Source organism: Oratosquilla oratoria, chromosome 12 (genome assembly GCF_046742065.1).
Source record: "Oratosquilla oratoria isolate Oo_2021 chromosome 12, ASM4674206v1, whole genome shotgun sequence".
In the NCBI taxonomy this organism is placed as follows: Eukaryota; Metazoa; Arthropoda; class Malacostraca; order Stomatopoda; family Squillidae; genus Oratosquilla; species Oratosquilla oratoria.
This window is the reverse complement of record NC_134788.1, coordinates 4350694-4368488: the sequence shown is the minus strand read 5'-3', so window position 1 is coordinate 4368488 and position 17795 is coordinate 4350694.

The following is a 17795-nucleotide window of genomic DNA, read 5'->3' as shown; positions in this document are numbered from 1 at the left end:
GGATCATGAGAATGAATACGACAAGTAAGGTTGGTGATATATGATGCCAATCACTTAACCCATTAAACTCCAATAACAAGATTCTTGTCATTTGGTCCAATAAAACAAAAAATCATAAAACACCAAAATGTTTGATCAAACACCAGAAAAATATGACGTCAGTCCTCGCCTCACGCGAAGCGAGGACTGACGTCATATTTTTCTGGTGTTTGATAAAACATTTTGGTGTTTTATGATTTTTTGTTTTATTTGACCAAATGACAAGAATCTTGTCATCGGAGTTTAATGGATTAATCCAGTTCTGTGTTCTGTTTTGCGTGATGGAACAAAATTAATTTGATTTTAATGCACTTAGAAATGAGAATTGTTTTGTTACACTTCCTTCTCCTTGGATTTTTTTTATTATCCTCTCAAGAATACAGGTACCCTTCTCAGGTGAAACTCGTTCACTTGTTTTCGGTATTTTGATGCTATTCATTGTTTTATTTCATAGTTAATATTCATTTAAAAAAAAAATCAGTTCTCGGTCTTAGCTCCACTTAAATAAAAATGTATTTCGTTTTTTGTTTATTTTATTTTCTGGAGTATCGTTTTAGTAAGGTGGGAACATGTTAAGTAATTATAGGGTACATTTTTCAAATATCCTATTTTCTAGAAGCTCAATGAAACGTGGTTCTAACATTCGATGTTTATTTGATGTATGTCTACCCCGAATGTTAGTTGAAAACATGTCTATCTTTCAAATCCTCAGATTTACCTGGACTTATTATTTCATGAATGAGAAGGTATATTTGGTAACTGATTCTCGCTTTTTATGTTAGTAACTATTGAAAGGACATTGATTTAGAGTATATTTTGTCATACTGATTTTTTTTTCCGAGGTTAAGCGGCTCTGTCATAGTTTGGTTTTGCTATCATAAATTATTTTTTAGAAATACAAAGCGGACATCAGTCCAACGGTTCCGTGTTGTTATCATGCCCTTACGACATTTCGACCTTAGTCAAATTCAGTTACTTTTCTGAAGTAAAGTTTAATTCAGCGAATGTCATAACATCCGACATTGCGTGACTCTACATCATAACAAAAGGGCGTGAAGCAACTTATTTTTTTTTTTTTGAAGAACATATATGCAAAATAAAAAATGAATATACGGTATGTAAAGAAATAGTAATAAAGAATATATATATATACAAAATTTGCATATATAATAAACAAATGTCCGCCATTACGTAGCTAAAAGACATTGAAGAACAAAAGTATATAGATACTGTACAATATAATATTTACTTCGGAAATTTTTAAACAATTATCGGCTCTTCTGTAGTTCCATCGAATTGCAATGACCTTGATGCTGTTTCAGAACAACTGTGGCACCATTTGCATTTTTTGCCTGATCGAGTTATATGATTTTGTGTGTATTTTTTGTAAAGGTACATTACAAGCTAAACTATATGTAACATTTTATAAATAAGGGAATTGATAAGTTAACAAACTGATAGACCATCAGATCAATTATTTTTCGAAACAATGACTGAAATATTCTTATTGTAATTAAGGCCTAGCAAAAAATATAACCATTCACATTTCATTAACACAATTTTTACTGTTTCTTATCGCATTATATCCAGTTTACTTTTAGAACCAAATTGCGTCATAATACACAGGGGAACACTTTTTCAGTAACTTTGAGTTGCATTGGATATTTTAACGGATTTTGAAAGAGTTTTAGGCGCTGATTTCAAATCTGAAATTAGTTTTTCTCTACAAGCTCTAGTTTGTATGCAATTTGAGGTTAATGTAATTGTACATATGTGAACTTGCGTAAACCATGTATAAGCATTTTAACGTCCATATATATAGATAGCTTCTAATATTTTGATCATTTTTCTTTTGTTTCAGTTCAAACATGGCTTCCAGAATGAGACATCATTGCAGAAACAAGCCTGATGCCTTCTGCTACATATGTGGATGCTACACACTCAATCGTCAGAGACGTAACATATCCTCATTCGTCAAGCGTGCCTACAAGGCATATTTTGAAGTTCATCTTGGTGATCAAGACAAGCAATGGGCTCCTCATGTTGTGTGCCACAATTGTGAGGAAATGCTTCGAGACTGGACCAAAGGAAAACGCAAAGGTCTGCCTTTTGGAGTTCCAATGATTTGGCGCGAACCCACCAACCATGTAACTGACTGTTATTTCTGCATGGTAAACACAACGGGTGTTGGGAAGAAAAACCGACATAAGATTACGTATCCGAACATTCCCTCAGCTATTCGGCCTGTTCCGCACTCTGAAGAAGTACCTGTTCCAGTTTTCAAAGGCTTGCCTTCATTGGACGATAAAGACATTGGACATGATACAAGCCAGCAAGACAGTTGTGACAGTGAATTGTCAGAAAAGTGTTCACAATCGGAGGACTGTTCTTCAGACACTGAACCTTTCCCCGTCCCTAAGCCTCTTCCCCAGGCTGAACTGAATGATTTAGTGCGGGATTTAGGTCTTTCAAAGAAAGCAGCAGAGCTTTTGGCATCAAGATTACAAGGCAGAAATCTTGTTGATCACTCTGTTAAAGTATCATATTTCAGAAAGCGTGACCAGCTTCTTGTGACCTTCTTTTCAAAAGACAGACAGTTTGTTTACTGCCATGACATCCCAGGGCTTCTCAAAGAACTGGGTGTACCTTACTATAGTCCTGCTGAATGGAGACTCTTTTTAGACAGTTCAAAACGCAGTCTAAAGTGTGTTCTTTTACATAATGGCAATGTTTATGGAGCAGTACCTGTCGGTCACTCAGTGCATTTGCGGGAAGACTATGATGATATGAGAATGGTCATGGACTTATTAAAGTATCATGAGCACAATTGGATAATTTGTGTAGACTTAAAGATGGTCAACTTTCTTCTTGGACAACAGAAAGGTTTCACCAAGTTTCCATGTTTCCTCTGTATGTGGGACAGCCGAGCACGAGACAGATATTGGGTCCAGAAGGACTGGCCTATTCGTGACACCCTTGAAGCAGGCATGCCAAATATCATACAAGACCCAATTGTAAACAGAGATAAGATCATCTTTCCTCCTCTTCACATCAAATTAGGTTTGATGAAACAATTTGTCAAGGCACTGGAAACCGAAGGTGAATGTTTCCAACACATCATCACAGCTTTACCAGGGTTATCACTTGAGAAGATCAAAGCAGGCGTGTTTGATGGCCCACAGATTCGAACCCTAATTCGTGATGATCAGTTTGTTGCTAAGATGACCGCTTTAGAAAGGGCAGCATGGTTATCCTTTGTGGCAGTCGTTCAGAACTTCCTTGGAAACAATAAGGCGGAGAACTACAGTGAACTTGTGAACAGAATGCTCCTCGCTTTTCGTGATCTCGGGTGCAACATGAGCATCAAGCTTCATTTTTTTGAACAGCCACCTTGATCAGTTCCCTGACAACCTGGGGGCTGTGAGTGACGAACAAGGAGAACGATTCCACCAAGACCTAAAGATCATGGAAGAACGCTACCAAGGGCGCTGGGACAAAAGTATGATGGCTGACTACTGCTGGAGCATTAAACGAAATTGCCCAGATGAAATGTACAAACGCAAAAGTTACAAACGCAAATTCCTGCCTGAAAAAAATACACAAAGAAATTGATAAGCTTCCATCAGCTGTGGTGATGTTCTGAAGGATGCTAATCTAACTTTGGGATAGATGTTCTGTTAATGTTCTGTTTCTTTTGCCTTAATAAATGTACGGAAATGGCTTTCATACTGTTTTAAGATTCAAGTGAACAAAAGAATTGTGGCTGATATTGCAATTTCCTATAATAACGAAAATTTAAAAAATAAATAAAAATGTCATATTGCATAAAATCTGTAGCTTGCAGACAAAACCCGACTTCAGATTTGAAATCAGCACACTCAAGTTGACTATAGAAAAGTATTTTTTTAAATGCAACAAAATGAGTGTTCCCCAGTGTTATCGTTATTTCTCATGGGAAACTTACGTTCTAACAATGAAAGTTTCGATTATATATATATATATATATATATATATATATATATAAATATATATATAGTATATATATATATATATATATATACAAATAGATATGTATCATATACATATGTATAAATATACATATGTATCTGAAATAAACTCTCCTACTGGGATTCGAACCCTCGCCAGAGCGGCTTGCTTCGTAGAAGGCGAAGATCGTACCGTCACGCCACCTCGACCCTTCAGAACAGAACGAATTAGTTCACAGACTAATCATTCTGCCGAGGGCACTCGGGTGGAACGTGGTATGTACTATATTTCATCAAATCCTTTATGCAGGCTAGTCTTCCGACAAGTGTTTGTGTCATTTTGACATTTGGAAATAAACTCTCCTACTGGGATTCGAACCCTCGCCAGAGCGGCTTGCTTCGTAGAAGGCGAAGATCGTACCGTCACGCCACCTCGACCCTTCAAAACAAAACGAATTAGTTCACGGACTAATCATTCTGCCGAGGGCACTCGGGTAGAACGTGGTATGTACTGTATTTCATCAAATCCTTTATGCAGGCTAGTCTTCCGACAAGTGTTTGTGTCATTTTGACATTTGGAAATAAACTATCCTACTGGGATTCGAACCCTCGCCAGAGCGGCTTGCTTCGTAGAAGGCGAAGATCGTACCGTCACGCCTTGTGGTTCCTAACTCTGGCCTCTCTCACATGCTTTCCAAAACGTTGAGACTGACAGGACTCATCATAGTAAATGACACAGGGAAGAAAATAGGACACTTGACTACCAACAGAACCAAGACGAACCGTGACAATAGCATCGTTTACAAAATTCCCTGCAAAGGATGCGACTGTGCATACTACGGAGAGACATACAGAGGACTTAACAACAGACTCAGGGAACACAAAGCGGACATTAGACACCACCGAGAAACCAACGCTCTAGTTAACCACATTGACACAGAGGGACACTTACCTAACTGGGAGGGATCCACCATTCTAGCTAAAGGACTACACAAGAAACAACGGAAAATAATTGAATCACTTTACATTGCCAACCACAAAAACACAAACAAGAGAACTGGTGAATTGAAATGGACAAGATCTACCGCGACACTTGCCCTCCACGAATGGCTTACCAGACTCTAAGTAGATACCTTTTTCCCACTTCTGCCTACCCTCTCCAGCTTTCTTCCTTTTACTCTGACGTTCCTTCTTGCACCATGCTACCTTACTTTACTTCACATGCTACCAATTCACATATCCTCCATCATTTCTACATTGTTCCTTCACCATTTAATATTATCCCCAACTTTTTGTCATGATTATTATTCTTTTAATATTATCTATTACTATTTATTTTCAACACTATTATTATTATTATCATTATCATTATTATTATTATCATTATTATTATTATTATTATTATTATTATTATTATTATTATTATTATTATTATTATTATTATTATTATTATTATTATTATTATTATTATTATTATTATCATTATTATTATTATTATTATTATTATTATCATTATTATTATTATTATTATTATTATTATTATTATTATTATTATTATTATTATTATTATTATTATTATTATTATTATTATTATTATTATTATTATTATTATTATCATTATTATTATTAATATTATTAATATTATTAATATTATTATTATTATTATTATTATTATTATTATTATTATTATTATTATTATTATCATTATTATTAATTATTATTACTACTACTATTATTACTATTATTATTACTATTACTATTATTATTATTATTATTATTATCATTATTATTACTTTTATTATTATTGTTGTTATTAGCATTGTTATTATTATTATTATTATTATTATCATCATTATTATTATTATTATTATTATTATTATTATTATTATTATTATTATTATTATTATTATTATTATTATAATCATCATCATCATCATCATCATCATCATCATCATCATCATCATCATCATCATCATCATCATCATCATCATCATCATCATCATCATCATCATCATCATCATCATCATCATCATCATCATCATTATTATTATTATTATTATTATTATTATTATTATTATCATTATTATTACTATTGTTATTATTATTGTTATATATATATTTGAATATTTAAATTTTCATTTTTATTATCATTGTTATCATTATTATTAGTGTTATCATTGTTATTAGTGTTATCATCATATCTAATTGTAAAACTTCATCATTGTTACATTAGCCACAATGTAATGTTCACACTCGTCACCAACTATGGTAACACGAGGAGGTAGTGAGGTCCACCCCATGTATATAATGCCCACAGCCCGTTTGTAAACCCATTCCCTTGAAAAAGCATACCTGCGAAACTAGTCAGGAATAAACTCAAGACTAAGACTCCTGTGTTTCCTACTCCGCTTACGTCAACCTGTCAGAATGTCTCAACATATATATATATATATATATATATATATATATATATATTTTTACATATATAATTTATTTACTCGTGTATAATCTTCAAAATGTTATAACTGATGTAACTGACTTATACAAGGGAATAATCTAAAATTGTCACGGTAGGCTAATTATTGATGTATTTTATTGATCGTTACTAGCTTTCACCGTGTTTAATGGAATTACAAATATTAAATGATAATATTTCACATAAATTTGATTAGATTAATACCTATGGGTTGCTGATAGCACAAGTTATGTATTATGAATCATCTTTCATCTGTCACAGAATAATATCAAGAAAATTAAATATAAGGTGAGGGGATTGGCAATATTACCTACATATTATGTGTATATGAAATCACATAAACTCGTGATTCTAAATATGCGGAAAAACCACTAAGGAAAAAGACAAACTGATGACCAAGCGCTTTCGTCTATTCAGACATCCTCAGGGTACCCTGAGGATGTCTGAATAGACGGAAGCGCTTGGTCATCAGTTTTTCTTTTTCCTTGGCGGTTTTTCCGCATTATGTGTATATATGTGACTAGAATCTCCAGACAGCAATTCCGACAAGAGAAAGCATCGCCCTGTTTGGAAGATATCAGAGGACCGAAGCCTGACTAGAGAAAAAAGAGGACTGGAGATTTGATATGTGCTAAAGCAGCAGCACGCTTCGTCATCTTGGACAAAATACACAGAGCCCCTGATCCAGACGGACAGCTCAGCCACGCGACGACTAACAGGCGGATATTTTGCACATAGAATTTGATATTGCTGCTTATCTACCTATCTAGTACCCTTTTGTAATATACAAATGTAAACTGTCGTACTCTGTCGGATTCTTGATTAATTGATCCATTGTCTGCAAATGGTCTATAGTGAAGTATCTATATATCTTCACTGATTCTTATCTAAAAATTTACTCAGCTTATTTGTAAGAATATTGAAAAATACTGTAAGTATTTGTTGAAAAAATAATTGGTCTGTAAATATTATGGCCTTTTCGGCCCTCTGTCATGTGAGGTTAAGTTACTTAAACATAGTAACACGTTTCAGGATCAATTCCCTTAAGTTTTTATAGCATGAAGCGATGATGGAATCATTTACAGTTTCTATATTTACCTTTCTTCATCGAATGACTTTGGGTAGCTGGTTCCTAACACACTGCCAGGTGGATCTAGAACTATTTTATTGTTCCTCTGAAAATAAATATCCAAGTTACCGTCACAGTCAAAGTTTAGATATTCTATAATAGGGAATTATACCGTTAGGGGTTCTCAGTCACCAAGTCTTATTATTGTTCTTATTCTTGATGTTCAAGAGGTTGTCCTGAACAATTCCAGGATTTGATATTTCTTCAAGTTTGATGTTTTTATCTTTCTTAAGTTATTTCCATAAACTGGCGTTGGGAGAAAACTAGTGTTACTCCAATAATCTATTATTAGATTTAAATCTGCATGGTTTATTAAGGCTTTGAAAATATGGTGTATTGGCATGTATAGTGTTAATCCTACTTTCTGTCAACCTGTCTTCTTGTTTGAGGTTTGTGTGGATTTCCCCTATTGGCGAGACTTAGCCTTGTTCCTTTCCTTTTTTTTTTTTTTTTTTTTTCATTTGGATTCCAGTAACATGATCTATAATTATGGTAGAGCATTTTGCATTTTGTATACAAGAGAGATAAATATTTCCAAAATTGAATTCAATTGTGCCATTTGTAAACTTATAACCTGGTCTGGATGTCTGGCTCCGTGTTATGGAAGTATTATGAGATACTGAAGATTAAAATGAGTTTGTCTGTTTTCACGTATTCTACCGTATCTGTGATTTTATCTGTCTTTGTGCATATCAATTTAATCTGGATCAATTTTAACCTACTTGTTCCCTTGATGTGAACATGTTCCAACATCTAAAAATAAGTTTTATATATATATATATATATATATATATATATATATATATATATATATATATATTGTTCAAATAGATTGCTGTTCTTTAAGAATTCAGTCACTAAATTGCTTGTTTTTCCTGCCTTAGCCATTACATAAAAAGGTGAAATATTCTACTTCCTTAAATGATGTATAATAGGACATGGTTTCTAAGTAAGATGAGGCAGTTGTTCTTCTAATTGAACTGTGTAACCCAGTACCACCTGCCGTATAGTGGACTGTGGGTCACAAAACCGCACCCCTCTCCCCTCCAACTGGTGATGGCCAGTGAGGAGAGTGTGTTGGACACCTAGACCAATGTAAAAGAAAACCATCAAAAGAGCAAATGCACTCTTTGTATCAATGGCCACCCAACCCCGCTATGGCCGTGTTTGCCATGTGTGGCATCCCTGCAGGGCCTGGAGACGGGAGTATTGGGGACGGAGTGGTGTCCTAGAGCGTGGTTGTACTGAGGTGTCCCTTTGAGATTAGTAACACGCGTCCTTGGTCCGCTATTCAGGTCAGAAATGATGGCCCCTCTTGGGTCGGAGATGGAAATCAGCGGGGCTGCCTGACTTGAGTTTTTGGGTTAGGAACGCACTGAGTCATGCAGTTACCTCCTGGGTCGACACTGCAGGATCCGCGTCTGTCTCCCCTTAGTGCCAAAGTTCAGGGTGCGTATACTCTACATAATCATTAGGACTATTGGTTGAATATGTATTCCCAGAGCTTAGTCTCACCTTGTTGGGCACGTCTGTGGGTTTAGGCGTGTGAGGGCGAATCACAGACATGTGCACATAGTAACCATAAACGACACCTATTGTTGGTGTGAGCTTGCAACCTAACTTGTCCCTATTAAGATCACCGAGCCCATTGTCTGGGTTCCCGAGGTGTTAGAAATAATGCACAGACACGCCGAGCCTGGCCCGGGGTGAACCCCAGACGGGCTCTCCGTGTGTGCACCTTGAACATTCTTTCCCTCTCCTAAGACGATCGACTGCTCTTCCTATTAGCGGAGTTCAGGATGCTTAGATCTGATACAGGATATATATACATATATATATATATATATACATATATATATATATATATATATATATATATATACATATATATATATATATATATATATACATACATACATACATACATATATATATATATACAAATACATACATACACACACACATATATATATATTTATATATATATTTATATATATATATATATATATATATATATTTACATACACTATATTTGAAGTGTATCACCATTGTTTTTCATTATCATTTCTAGGATATTCTTTTTTCATATTCTTACTGTCTCCCTTCACATATGTTCTATTAATTTTCGTCATTTGATCTGGGTGTCCTTAGAGCTGGCTTCGATGAGTTATTACGACCTATTTTAGCTCCCTCCGTTCCAGTCGTCGATAAAATCGGTCACCAGTTCTATTTTCACGTTGGGAAGTGCGAATCAAATTATACTGTTTTTATTTTCTTATTGGGTTTGTTAACTTTTCTTTTGTGGCACTTTTGTCTTATGCCGAAAGAGAGAACACTCGAGGACCTAGATATATTAAGTACCGAAGACTATATTCGGGGAGTGGAGATCCTTTAAAGTTGTTACCTAGTATGTAAGTCCTTAACTTGATTTTTAACATATCTATAATAGTGAGCAACGTACAACTCAACTCGGAAGCCACCTTCTATGAGCTGGGATCCTGCTCACAATGACTGTGCATTAAGTATATTACCTATTCAGTGCATATATTGTAGGGATAAAATGCACAATATCTTTAAATTTTTGTAATGGATTATACTCGGTGTAGCGATGCTACTGTTGGTAAAGAGAAAGAGGTTTTGGTGAGTTCGTCTCCTTTTATTGTAAGGTACGAGTGAACTGATTTTACATGGGGTGGAAGCCGTTATATATACCACGTGGATAAGTTATCCGTGGTGCGTAATTACATAATTGCACTGGGTTAGGTAAGGTCGGGTCAAGTAGGGTCGCACTGACAGAGAAGCGTTAGGTCGCGGGCGACACCATGCACGCTCCACGCCACGTGACTGTTGCGGCTGTACAATACTCCCCTCTTAAATTTGCCTTGGCTTAAGAGGGCATTCCGCATGCCACTGATCATCTCCGCTGGAGACATGTTGAGGTTGCCCCAGATGCCTCGATGACCGTTGGACGTAGGAATGTGTGGCGTCGATGGCAGTAGCCGTGATTGATTGCGATGCGGACTACAGTGAAGTTGAGATGAACCATCTCTGCTGGAGACATGATGAGGTTGCCCCAGATGGCTGCGGTGAGCGTCGGGCGTGAGATGTCTAGCGTCGATGGCGGTACGGTTTGGGGGGCAGTCGAGGCGGGAGCTGTTGCGTAGACCAGATGGATGTTGGTGACGTTGACCAGTAACCTGTAATAAATGGGAACGTCAGCATCGAGGAGAGGTGTCCTGACGTTTGCCACGACGATGCTCCAGGAATCGTGGCGACTCCCAGAGGTTAGATGCAGGTCTCCAGTGCATCAGATTGCGGTGGTCCAGTGTCTGTTGTTGGTGCCTGTAGGCTGGCGCTGCTGCTGCGGTGATTATTTTGTCATCAACGTTGCAAAGAACAAATCGGACTGGCGTTAGGGGGCGTAGGAGTCACATCTGACAGCTGTGGGTTGGAGGCGGGCGATGGACAGCATCTCGATGTATGCTGTGCTTGGTTTAATGTTCCCCCGTGGCCGTTGGGAGAGATGGAGTGGTGGTGGGAGCGGCAGCAACGGGAGACGGGTCCATGATGGTCACTCCGGATGGTCACCAGTGTAGCGATGCTACTGTTGGTGAAGAGGAAGAGGTTTTGGTGAGTTCGTCTCCTTTTATTGTAAGGTACGAGTGAATTGAGTGAACTTGCGACTTGTAAGGTAAGACCACCGGCTTGCGCGGGATCGGTTTTTGTGGGAGGGGAAGAATATCTGTAAGCAAATGAAAAGATAGTAGTGTATAAAAGACGGCTATTGCCACCGGACGATTAAGCGAACGATCAGGGGCTGTTGGTGGTCGTGGCTCAGGAGAAATGGACAAGGAACTCGGACGGCGGCGCCGACGCCGGGATTAAAATCACCAAAAGTTCAGAAAATGGTAGGAGGCGTAGTAGTAGAGAAAGGAGGAAAAACGGAAAAATCTTTAGTTGGAGGTAAACTGAAATGAGAAGATGTAGTATAAGAGAAAGTTAGAAAGTAAGTGAATTTTAGTAAAAGAAAAAGTAATAGTAGATGTTTGTGCGTGGGTCGAGGCTATGTTCGTGAGAGGTGTGTGTATGTATCTTACGGGAAGTGAGTAGAATACACTTCCCGCGTGTAGAGCGCGTTCCTGTTTAGCCCCAGGTAAGGCCTAAGCTTTTCCTGTTTTTCCCCAGGTTGGGTTTGAGAGTCTGTAGAGTTGATCCAGAGGCGGTGCGAGGTGGGGCAGGCGGGCGGGTGTTGTATTATCTTTCTCCTTCCAATCACAACTCTAAAAGCAGAGAATTACGTGATTGGGAATTGTGTATAATGTCAGAAGTGTAAACCCGCTCGCCAGCGTCAGCGAAGAGGCCAGCGCGTGGGTGCGGGCCGGTTGGACAGAGAGGCTCCCCAATTCCTCTCTGTCGACCAGCCGGCGATCAGATGAGGGTTCTGAATAAGAGTTGGGTTGGTCCTGAACTGATTTTACATGGGGCGGAAGCCGCTATATATACCGCGTGGGTAAGTTACCCGTGGTGCGTAATTACATAATTACGCACCACGGTCGGGTCAAGCAGGGTCGCACTGACAGAGAAGCGTCAGGTCGCGGACGACACCATGCACGCTCCACGCCACGTGACTGTTGCGGCTGTACAATGGTCAGAAAATTTGGAAATATTTATCTTGTATTTTATTTCATCCGTAATGTTTATAAGGATTTGACAAGTGGAATGATACTATTCTTTAATATAAAATGAATATATATTATAAAACGAAAAACCCATTGATTTCGTAAACTAGCATACGTGTGTTACTTATTTTCTGTTAAGGCGACCACTGGATTTATTCAACTATATGACAGTGATCTGTAATCGTGCGGAGTTCTATTCATATTATGCTGACAAATACAGCCTTCTCATATCTATTACTTATAATATCTTAAGTAATAGAAAAGTTGAAATGTTCTTATCGGATGATAGCATAGCTATGACGTTCTCTAAATGTCTATAGCTTGCATGACTAAGTTGTCAGTGTACTCATCTTCCCTTTACAGTATCAAGTTTTGATGGACAGCCGGACCATAGTCACCTGCCACAAAAACAATCAATGTTTTAAATGGGCCCGTCGTATTGTTGCTCGCAGCCCCGCGGGCGGAACAGAACTCCATGACCTATGCATCACCGATGATGATGTAAAAGGTATGGACGAACTTATGAGCATTTTTGCAGGAGGAACAACAATTTTGGGATTGGCTAAGAATATCTCAGGATGTATATAGCAATGTTGATACTGTCTTTGTTTTGGTAATAGCTGTCCGCTTAGGATAATTCAGTTTAAGAACTGCACTATTCAAATAACATTTAAAAATTAACGAAACACAAGTACCCCGTCATATATGATAACGAAACATCATTAGTCCGGCCCTTGATCTCCCATCATATTTTATATTGAGTAGTGATAATGTAATTTGGAAAACACCTCGCTACAAAACGTTATTTTTCAAACATACACACCAGTGCATGTTTTACAAACTTAGTTTCAATATTGTAAGCGAATCTCTAATAACTTCATGGTCATGACTGAACTCCAAAGTCTATCAACACTTGTGTTATCTATAATACATTTCTTTCCAGTTTCGAACATAACTGACTCAATGCAAGAGAGGCTCGAGTCGATAGATGTCTCTGATGAACTTCAAGAAAGAATGCAACAAGCAAATAAGTTCGGGAACCAACTGTCATCAAACGGTCTCAGTAGCACTGCCGTTCTCTTTGGACCGGTAGCATAACGAAACGTTGTGATCAGAATAAATTTCATGTCTTTCTTGATATGATTTTGAGTGGTTTATGTCAGTTTAATTAGAGCAATCGTTAGATTTTACATACACATGTCATCCTATCATATATGTAGCGACCAAATATATATATATATGTAGGTGTTTGTATTTTTCTGCATGAAATGGAAACTTATTTGGATCTTATTGAATTGTGTCTGAAGGTATCACCTAGCGAGACATCCTTGTGTAAATAAACTACAACGTACCGGCCAGTGCCTTGTTAAAATAACCATTAGTTTCCAAACGGTCCTCATGTAAAGAAGGACAAATTTGTGAAATAATGCACTTAATGAACTAATGCGTCAAATTCATTACCTACGAATTGTAACCACTGTGTTTGAAAAGGAAGAAGCAACAGTAATGGTACACAAAATAAGAGATATGGGGAGAGGTGGCACGGGGAATTTAATAGATATCAGTCTTATCCTTCCCCTGTCTTTAATTTCGGGGTCTGGTTGTACCCACTGTTATTGCTTGGATTGGTGACTCTCATAAGATGTGTCTAAGATGTGTGTATGTTTTATATGTATGTATATACAAAACGCACTGCAGTTCACGACGGTTCAGAGCGCAGTCATGTCCAAGTCGGCGTGCACTACCCGAGCTCGGCTGGCACGAGCTTGGGAGTGAGGCACAGCTCAGCGCGCATCGACAGCGGCTAATTGGTGCGTAGAACGCGAGCAATCTTGCGTTGCGAAAAGGAGCTGCCACCAATGGGCAATCAGCGTGAAGGACCTGACCTGACCAGGCGGATATATAAAGGCCGGTGGAATCCGCCAGAAGCAGTCAACGCCTCGGAGCCGACAGGGAACAGCTCTCCACCTCTCTCCACTCAGTGTCTCGGGACCCCACTGACCGCCTGGAAACCTAAACTATGAACACCTCCACTTCTCCCAGTGTAAGTATCTTTCGCCACTTCCCCGGAGCCGCGATCTCCGCCTAGAACCTCTCTCCACCTTCCCAGATGCCAATGCGTGGATATCGAACCCAGCACTTTCCTTCACCGAAGCTACCAGTCTCTCCCTCCGCGGAATCTTCTCGGCGCCCAACCTCTGGCGAATCACCATCTTCAAACTACGATTCCGTGGACCACACTTTTACAAAAGAGATCCCTTGGGCCACGTTTTTCACTTGTACAAATAAACTTTTCCAATCCAACCAGTGTTGCCTTCCGGCAAGGTCGCGACCTACATCACCTGCTTCTTGATACCTGGCACCCAACGTGGGGCCCCTGTCGATCCTGATATCTTTCATCCCAACGTGGGGACTCTGACGATCCTTACACACACACACACACACACACACACACACACACACACACACACACACACACACACACACACACACGCACACGCGCACACGCGCACACGCACACACGCACACACGCACACACACACACACACACACACACACACACACACACACACACACACACACACACACACACACACACACACACACACACACACACACACACAGTCTTATTAATAGCGTGGTTGTGCTGTGTCAAGCCCTTGTGTGAATAAACTCTCTTGTTTGTATTTAAGGCACACCTTGCGTGAATATGATGTGGTGTGTATTATCATTAATGTATATTATAATTTGTATTTCGTAATGTGTAAACCATTGCACAATATCAGACTGCTGGGGCGCGCTTCGAAATACGTTCTGTCAGATTACGCCAAGCTCGAAAACTTATTCTTTTTTCAAATTGGTTGGAGGTGTTTAAACTACCTACTTAGATACGTTTCGGCATCCCTGGAAACGTAAGCACCGTTTCCCGGGCTATATAAAGGCCGAGCAGAGAGAGAAGCAGAGAGAGACTACCGAAAGAGGAACAGAGAAGAGAAGCAGAGAGAGAAGACAGGAAAAGAAACAGATGCCCACGGGTCATCTAAATCTACGTTAAAAAAAAATCTACATTCGTCGATTACGACAACTCAACTAAACAAGTCCTTTCAACCAGAACAATTGCCCAATCTCCACGGGAAGTGCAAAAATCTTCGTTTTTCCGAATTGTTTCGGACATCTCCAGAGTGCTGCTGGACTAACTGCGACTCTACAATCTCTCTCTCTATTGGTTATTTCTCGACTATGAAACATCAACAAATCTCCCACGTGTTCCCGACTACCAGAAGATTCCCATACCCGAAGTTATCGTGCATCAGCCTTTCTCTAAACAAATCATTTGTTCCTGAGGCTTGAAGAGCGGACCAGACGACTTTCCGTTGGTGCGACTTCTAGCAACCAGAATCAAGAATCGTCTACACCATAATCAAGACTTCGTTTCGCTCACCTATTCTGACGTGCTACATACAAGCGCACTCCTAATTACTCTACCTGGTAATTAAGTATTCCTTTATGATTCAAGAAGCATATAGATGATCAATATCTTAATGATTAATGTATATGTTGTTTGAGTCTATTTTACTATTGTAAATAATAATTAATTTTAACGAAGATTTTAATTATCCTGCATGAATTCTTTGTCTCTCGCCCGAGCTGCGCACGACCTTAGCTTTATTTTTCTTTACGTGTCGAGACCAGCCTGGGTCGTCACACACACACACACACACACACACACACACACACACACACACACACACACACACACACACACACACACACACACACACACACACACACACACACACACACACTCGTGGCGCAGTGGTAGAGTTCCTGCCTGCCACTACGGCGGTCCTGGTTCGAATCCCGCCCAGGGCTGAAATATTTTTAGTATCACAGCGCTGCGAGTTGTTACTCCAACTCTCGTGGTCGGGGAGTTATGTGTGTGTGTGTGTGTGTGTGTGTGTGTGTGTGTGTGTGTGTGTGTGTGTGTGTGTGTGTGTGTGTGTGTAAGGTCACAGCATTACCCATAGATCGGTCCTATATGAGCTCTGAACTCTCTTTCGGGAAGGAAATAGCTGTCGATTACGAGTCCATCTCATGATCCAAGACAATGGTGAATCACACACACACACACACACACACACACACACACACACACACACACACACACACACACACACACACACACACACACACACACACACACACACACACACACACACACACACACACACACACACACACACACACACACACACACACACACACACACACACACACACACACACACACACACACACACACACACACACACACACACATATATATATATATATATATATATATATATATATATATATATATATGTATGTATTTATATATATAACTCTGCCATGGGAAATGACATCTAAATCCCGTGCCGGTCCCAATCTCGGATAAAAAAGGAGGGTTGTCATGACAGGCCTAGCTAGCCGATGACGTAAAAAGACCTATTTGCTCGAGAAACTCAAGGTACAGCCTCGGAACCAGGACGGACCAATCGAAGACGAAATAGGAAACGTTTATGGACCAGAGCTCGAACTATGCCAAAAATAAGATGTGTAACTTTAAACATTGCCACATACAAGGACAAAGAAGAATAAATAATTGAAATGATGCTGAGTAGAAAAATATATTTATTTGGTATGGCAGAGACAAGACAGTTTGGAAAGGAAAGAGGAAAAGATTTAGGTAGTAGATTTGTTTTGATGTATAGTGGAGTTGAAACAGGAAGAAAACCTTGGGTAGCAATTATAATAGGACCAACACTCTCACCATATATTCAAAACGTAAAATTGATAAATGAGAGACTTATGTAGTGTGTACTGAACATCAAAGGTAAAAGATACTTTATATATCAGGTGTATGCACCTCAACAAGGACACACCGATGATGAAAAAAGGGAGTTTTTAGAGATGCTGGAGGATAACATTGATATGAACCCAGATAATGTCACTATAATCATGGGTGATTTTAATGCTAGGGTTGGACAGGACCCTTTGGAGAAGAGGTGAAAAACAGAGAAGGGGAAAATCTGATAGATTTATGCATGAGAAATAACATGAAGATTATGAACGGCTTTTTTAAACATAAAGATGAACATAGGTATACAAGATACAGATGGAATCAGTTAACCGATCAGTTTGACCAAAGGTCCATTATTGACTACATGCTGACATCTGATAAAAGATTATTCAACAACGTGAAAGTTCTACCAGGTGATTCGCTAAATTCAGATCACAGACTTCTAATTGGAGATTTAAATATTAAGAAGATAAAGCAAAGACAAATACAAAAGAGAAAAGTCATCAAAGTTCAGTCATTAAAAGATGCTGAAACAAAAGACAAGTATCAGGTAGCAGTAAATGAGAAAATTAATCTCAGAGAGGAAGCAGCTGAGAATTGGGAAGATCTGAAGGAAATGATTAAAGGTGTAGCAGAAGAAACGT